The sequence below is a fragment of the Chrysochloris asiatica genome, unplaced genomic scaffold (assembly GCF_000296735.1).
Source record: "Chrysochloris asiatica unplaced genomic scaffold, ChrAsi1.0 scaffold00153, whole genome shotgun sequence".
Classification (NCBI taxonomy): domain Eukaryota; kingdom Metazoa; phylum Chordata; class Mammalia; order Afrosoricida; family Chrysochloridae; genus Chrysochloris; species Chrysochloris asiatica.
In genome coordinates this window covers 3,809,309-3,816,982 of record NW_006408671.1, presented here as the reverse complement: position 1 = coordinate 3,816,982, position 7,674 = coordinate 3,809,309, and positions in this window count along the sequence as shown.

Below are 7,674 nucleotides of genomic sequence, written 5' to 3'. Positions count from 1 at the left end.
CATGTCCATTTCTGAATCCAGCTTGTACCTCTAGTAGTCCTCTGTCTATGTACTGTTGTAGCCATTTCAGAAAAATTCTACCTGCATGTGATATTAATGATACTGTTCAATGATTTCCATATTTCACTGAGCCATCTCTGTTTGAAAGGGGAAATGTATGGATCTCTTCCAATCTGTTGACAGGTAATGGTCTTCCAAATTCCTTGGCATATATGAGTGAGCACCTCCAGTGCTGCATGAGTTTGTTGAAATATTTCAATTCATATTCAAATATTAAATATTTTTCTATAAAATATATTCATTTTTTTCATTTTTTGATTTGGATATGTCACTGAATTATTTATAATAATTGAAGCAAATTATTTAAGTAACTAGTGCACCAACCAAAGTCTTGATATTTTCACACTCAAGGATAAGCACTAGACCACAACGTCAGTTTGAACCAAAAGGTTGCTGTTCAAACTTACTAGCCAGTCTTTGGAAGTCCTATACATGTTTTAATAGAAGGCACTTGAAAACAAATAACAACAGCAATATACATGTGAATAAGCATGTGCATGTGTGGGAGAAAGAGAAGGCTTTCTGCTACCATAAGATTTACAAACTCAGAAACCGTACCCATTTTCAATATGAGTTGGAAACAACTAGACACCATATTAGCTAACTAATATGCTTATGAAAGTTGGACTAGAGAAGTATTTATACTGTTGAATTATGGTGTTGATAAAGAATATCAAATTTGCCATGTACTGCCAGAAAAAAAATCTGTCTTAGAAGAAGTATAGAAAGAATGTTCTTTGGAAGTAAAGATAGTGAAACTTATCTTTACTTATATGTCATGTATGTTAGCTATGTTAATGGAAGGGGTAGTTCTCTGGAGAATGATACCATGCTTACTAAAACAGAGAGTGATAGAGAGAGACAAAAATGCTCAATGAAATGGATTGAAACAGCACATGTAACAAAAAATTCAAACAATGCAATGAAAGTGAAGATGATAAAGGATCAAAAGGTTTCATTCTGTTATAAATTGGATCACTATGAGTTGAAACTACACAATGGGTGATAACAATAACCAAGTTTTAAAAATAACACAATATTGTTATCATGCTCTTCTAGCCCACAACAGAATGATATGAAGGCACTGACATTTTTCAGTTAAGCTCAAATTAATTTTGAGGAAAAAAACCCAAACAAATCATATTTTGGTCTAATTTCAAGAAGGTCAAACAAATACTGAAACACACTTTGACCTAGGATGCTTCTACTTCAATTCCACAGAAGACCATATAAAAATCAATGCATTTGAATAATGGCTTTGAAAAGACTGTGAGAAGTGCATGCAGTGCTAGAGGAATAAACAAATCTTTGTTGGAAGAAGTATATCCAGAATTCTCCTTAGAAGCCAGGATGATGAAACTTTGTCGCCAATATTTCAGATATTTTGCCAAGAGGAACCCATTCCTGAATAATGGAATCAAGCTTGGCGAAGTGAAGGGTTAGCAAAAAAGGAAGACCAGCAACATGATGGATTGGCACAGTGGCAGCAGCAATGGGCTCAATCATAATAATAATTGTGAAGATGGTGAAGTGTTTTCTTCTATTGTGCATAAGATTGTTAAGAATCAGAATCAACTTGACAGCACCTAAAAACAACATTCATTCCTGAAATTTATAGTGTTAAATTGGGTAATAATAAAGATGTGTGGTTCCAATTTGAGAAGGAATAGGGTTATTGTTGTTAGGTTCTGTCAAGTCACTTCCAATTCATAGCAACTCCATGCACAGCAGAATGAAACACAGTTCAGTTCGGCATCATCCTCACAATGGTTGTTACACTTGAGCCCATTGCTGTTGCCACTGTGCCAATTCATCTCATAAGTGGTTTTCTTCTTTTTTGTTGACCCTCCACTTTACCAAGCATAAAGTACTACTCTAGGGACTGGTACAACCTGATAACATGTTTAAAGTATAAGAGATGAAGTCTTGTCATCCATTCTTCTAAGGAGCACTCTGGCTGTACAACTTTCAACGCCTATTTGAAAATGGTACTTTAAATATTCTTCTCCAGTGCCATAACTCAAATGAATCAATTATTATATTGTCTTCTTTATTCATTGCCAAACTTTAACATGATATGAGATAATTAAAAATACCATGGTATGGGTCAATGCACTTTAATCCTCAAACTGACATATTTGCTCTTGAACATTTTAAAAAGGTCTTGTGTAGCAGATTTGCCTAATGCAATACATCATTTCATTTATTGACTGCTGCTTCTATTAATGCTGATTGTGGACCCAACAAAAATAAAGTCTATGACAATTGAATTTTTTCTCCTTTTATTCTGATGCTTTTTATTGGTCTAGCTGTGAATTGTTGTTTTTTTTTTTTCCTATTTACATTGAGGTACAACCAGTAAAGAAGACTGAAGACTTCTATCCTCATCAGTAAGTATTTTAAGTCCTCTTCATTTTCAGCAAGCAAGGAAGTATCATCTGAAAACCTCAGGTTGTTACTGAGTCTTCTTTCAATCCTGATGCCACCCTCTTTTTCATATAATGTAGCTTCTCAGCTTATTTGCTCATTGTACAGATAATATGAGTACGATGAAAAAATACAGCCCTGGAACACATCTTTCATGGTTTAAAGTTGTTCAGTATGTCCAGGTTCTGTTTGAATTACGGACTCTTTGTCTATGTGTAGGTTCTTTATGAGCACAATCAAATGTTCTAGAATACTCAATCTTCACAATGCTATCCATAGCTTAACATGATCCACAGAGTTAAAAACACTTACAATAGTCAATAGAGCATAAGTAACCATCTTGCCGGTATTCTCTGCTTTCAGTAATACCCATCTAATGTCAGCATGATGTCCCTAATAGCATGTACTCTTCTGAATCCAGCCAGAGTTTCTGGTAATTTTCTGTCTATTCACTAGTGCGATCACCTTTGAATTGTTTTCTGCAACATTTAATTTGCATGTGATATTAATGATACTACACAATGATTTTCACATTCCAATGAGTCTCTTCTTTTTGGAATGGGCAAAAATATAGAACTTATTCCAATTGGTTAGCTTTATAGATGTCTCCAGGTTTCTTGGAATAGATGAGTTAGCAACTCCAGTGTTACATCACTTTGTTGAAATAATTCAATCTGTTTTCCATCAATTCCAGGAGTCCTGTTTGTCACTGATACCTTCAATGCATCTGGGAACCTTTCAGTACCATCAGTTCTTGATCATATGCTACCTCTTAAAATGGATGAACATTAACTATTTACTTTTGATTAAGTGACTCTTTGTATAGAGTCCATCCTCTTTTGATATTTTCTGAATCATTCAGTATTTTGCTCATGGAATTATTAAACATTTGCACTTCAAGTACTGAGTGTTTCTTCAGTTCTTTGAGCTTGAGAAATGCTGAGAGTATTCTTCTCTTTTGGTTTTCTAATTCCTGGTTCTTTAAACATTTCATTAAAATACTTAATTTGTCATCACGAGCCGTTCTTTGAAATATGCTTTTTAGATCTTACACTTATTCATATTTTCAACTCACTTTAGTACTTTTATGCTAGAGAGCAAGTTTCAGTCTCTTTTGATATCTATTTTCGTCTTTCTTTTCTTTACTGTCTTTTTAATGACCTTTTGTTTCTTCCTTTATGGTTTTCTTGATGTCATCCCTCAGTTTTTAAGGTTTTCAGTCATTAGTGTCCAACGCATCAAATTTATTCTTCCCATGCTTTCTAAATTCACATGGTGTATGGTCAAGGTCCAACCAATTGTTTGTCAGTTTGCCATACTGTAGTGGCTTGCAGGTTGCTGTGATCCTGTAATCTACGCCACCAGTATTTTAAATACCAGCATGGTCACCCATGTTGGACAAGTTTCAAATAATCTTCCAAACTAAGACAGAGTAAGAAAGATAAACATACTACTTTTGAATATTTAGTCATTGAAAACCTTATGAAGAGAAGGGAAAACAGTGCCAGATAGCAAAAGAACACTGAATATTGAAAGATGATCAAGAGCACCAGAACATTGTCAGATTTAGTGTCAGAAAGCATTCCAAATATGACTGGGGAATAATTGCCTCCTCAAAGCACAGTTGATCATGATGATGCAAATGGGTTAAAACTATTGGGATGATGATTCACAACTCAAAATGAGGAGAAAGTGCTGTCAACATCCATTAATAATTAGAACATGGGATGTATGAAGTATGAATCTAGGAAGATTGGAAGTTTTCCAAATGAAATGGAACCCATGAACATCAATATCTTAGGCATTAGTGAGCCGAAATGGACAAGTATTGGTCATTTTTAATTTGACAACCACATCATTTATTATGTTGGGAATGACATTTTAAAGAGGAATGGCATCGCATTCATCATCAAAAAGATGTCAAGAGCTATTTTGAAGTACAATGCTGTCTGAGATAAGATAATATCTATACGCCTACAAGGAAGACCAATGAATAAAATTATTAACCAAATTTACATGCCAAACACTAAAGCCAGTGATGAAGAAGTTGAAAGATTGAGTTTCAAGAAGTAGCATCTGAGCAAGAACCAATGGCACTGAAGAAAGAAATCCAAGATGTACTGAGAGCCTTAGCAGAGAACAAGGCTCTAGGATTTAATGAAATACAATCTTAAATCTTTCAACAAACTGATGAACCACTGGAGACACTACTAATCTATACCAAGGAATTTGAAAGATAGCTACTTGGTTAACTTATTGGAAGAGATCGATACTCATGCTGATACCAAGGTGAGGTGATGCATCAGAATGTGGAAACCATCAGAAAATATCACTAACATCACATGCAAGCAAATTTTTTCTGGTGCTAATTTAAAAACAGCTGTAACAGTACATCGACAGGAAGCTGAAAGAAGTTCAAGCTAAATTCAAATGAGGACAGGAAGAGAATTGTCCCATGTCTGACATCAGTTAGGTCTGGGTTAGAAGCAGAGAATACCAGAAATATGTTTACCTGTACTTTGTTGACTATGTAAAGCCTTTCAAATGTGTGGATCAGGACAACCTATGGATAATACTGTGAATAATGTGTATTCCAGAACACTTAATTGTGCTCATGAGGAGCCTGTACATAGACCAAGAGGCAATCATTCAAAAAGAACAAGGGGACACTAACTGGTTTAAAATAGGCAAGAATTTTGCCAGGGTTTTATTCCTTCTTCAGGATTGAAGGAAGAATCATAACAATCTTTGATATGCAAATGATATAACCTTGCTTGCTGAAAAAAAAGAGAACTTAAAACACTTACTGATCAATATGAAAGATTAAAGCCTTCAGTATGGGTTGCACCTCAATGTTAAGAAAACAAAAATCCTCACCACTGGACCAATAAGCAACATCCATATAAGTGATAAGTGGAGGAAAGATTAAAGTTGTCAAAGACTTCATTTTGCTCAGATCAACCATGAATACTCATGGAAGTGCATTCAAGAAATCAAACATGTTGCATTAGGTACATATGCTGTGCAAGACCTCTTTGAAGTGTTTAAGAACAAAGATCTAATTTTGAGAATTAAAGTACAATTACCACAAGCCATGGTATTTTTGATTCCCTCATATACATGTGAAACTTGGACAATGAATTAAGTAGAGCATAGAAGAATTGATGCATTTGAGTTGTGGTGTGGGAGAAGAATATATAAAGTACAATGGTCTGTCAGAAGAGCAAACAAATCTATGTTGGAAGTAATGCAACTAGAATTCTCCTTAGAGCCAGGATGGTGAGATTTCATCTCTCATTCTTCATACATATTTTTAGGAGGGACCAGTCCCTGGATAAGTTTGGTAAAATGGAGGGCCAGAAAAACAGAGGGAGATCTCCAAGTGAGATGTATTGGCAAAGTGGCAGCAGGAATGGACTTTAGATAAACAACAGTTGTAAGGATGGCACAGGACTGCAAAATTTTTTGTTTTATTATGCATAGGTTCACTTTAAGTTGGTACAGACTTAAAAGCACCTAAAAACAATTGAATGTACAGAAGATTACAAAAGAATGAATAAACAAATGTTGGAAGAAATAAAACCCAAGTATGTCTTAGAAGTTAGATTGATGGGACTTCAACTTCCTTATATTGGATCCATCATGAGGATACATCAATCACTAGAAAGTAGTAATATTTGGTAGAATGCCAACAAAAGATGAGTGAATCACTCAATGTGGTGAATTGATATGAACAACAACAGTACTAACAATAATGAAGATGGCACAGTTCCATTTGAATCTATTATTCATGTTGATTGGGAGTCTACTAGACAGTAACTAATGAGAACCAAAATGAGGGTTAAAGTAGGGACTTAAAGTGGTTTTAAAATAACTTTTAAATGTTTGTATTTCTTATTCAAAAATAGATATTATATATCATGTTATCCTCATGTTCAGAATCTGCAAATTCAAGGACAAAGTGTATTTGTGGGGTTAGGAAGTCAGGTGGTACTGTTTATTTTGTATTTGTCTCCTTTAACATGTCCTATCAATGTGTGTTCCCCCATTTTATAAAATGAAACATATTTTGACATTGAAATAGAATGTCTTCCACTAGGCAGTCATCACCTTAGTGATGTTTTCTTCAGAAAAGGCAGTTACAAAATGAAAAGCTGGTGTGGAATTAGAAAAATATTCTTTATAAAAAATCTTTTTCAATTTTCTAAATATGTAAAGTTGCTAAAAGTATGTTTCAGGTGAAAATAATAATAATAATAACAATAAACACTGTGACTCAAACAGTTATTCATCGACCTAGATAAATCTGTTTATTAATTACATTTGAAAATTAGTTGTTTTGTGTAAGTCCTATCTGAGTCACCATTAGTTGTTTTATGACTCAGGATAATTATTAGAATGTTACTCAACAAGGATTTATTGGAAAGGGTTTTATTCCATTCATGTCATCACAGTCAACTCTACTTTGAGGAGGCAGCTCATCCCCAGTAATATATTCAGTGCCTTCCAACCTGTGGGAATCTTCTTCTAGCACTGTATCTGACAATATTCTGCTGATATTCATCATATTTCAATATTTGTATATTATCTGACAGTATTTCACTGATATCCATAAGGTTTTCAGTGGCTAATAATTCAGAAGTAGTTTGCCTCTACTTCTTACTAGTCTGTCTTATTCTGGTAGCTCAATTGAAACCTGCTTGTATTTAAAATACTGGGGCATACCTTTCAGCATCACAGCAACACACAAGCTACCACAGTACAACAAGGTGACAGATGACTTGACGATGAAGATGTGATTGGAATAAAGCTTTTAATATCTTCATTTGCTGATGGAGTACAACTCAAAATAAGGAGAAAAAGTTTCAAATATACATTAGTAATTGGAACATGGAACATATAAATTATGAAACTAGGAAAACTGGAGGTTGTAAAAAGTGAAATGGAACACATACACATAAACATGAATATCTTAGGATTTAGTGAGCTAAATTGACTGGCATTGGCCATTCTAAATCTAACAATAACTTGATTTGATATTCCAGGAATGATACATTGAGGAGGAATGGTATTGTAGTTATCATCAAAAAGAATATTACAAGATCTGTCTTGAAATATGATACTATTTGTTATAGGATAATAAAAATGCACCTAAAAGGAACACCCATTAATATTGCTCTTATTCAA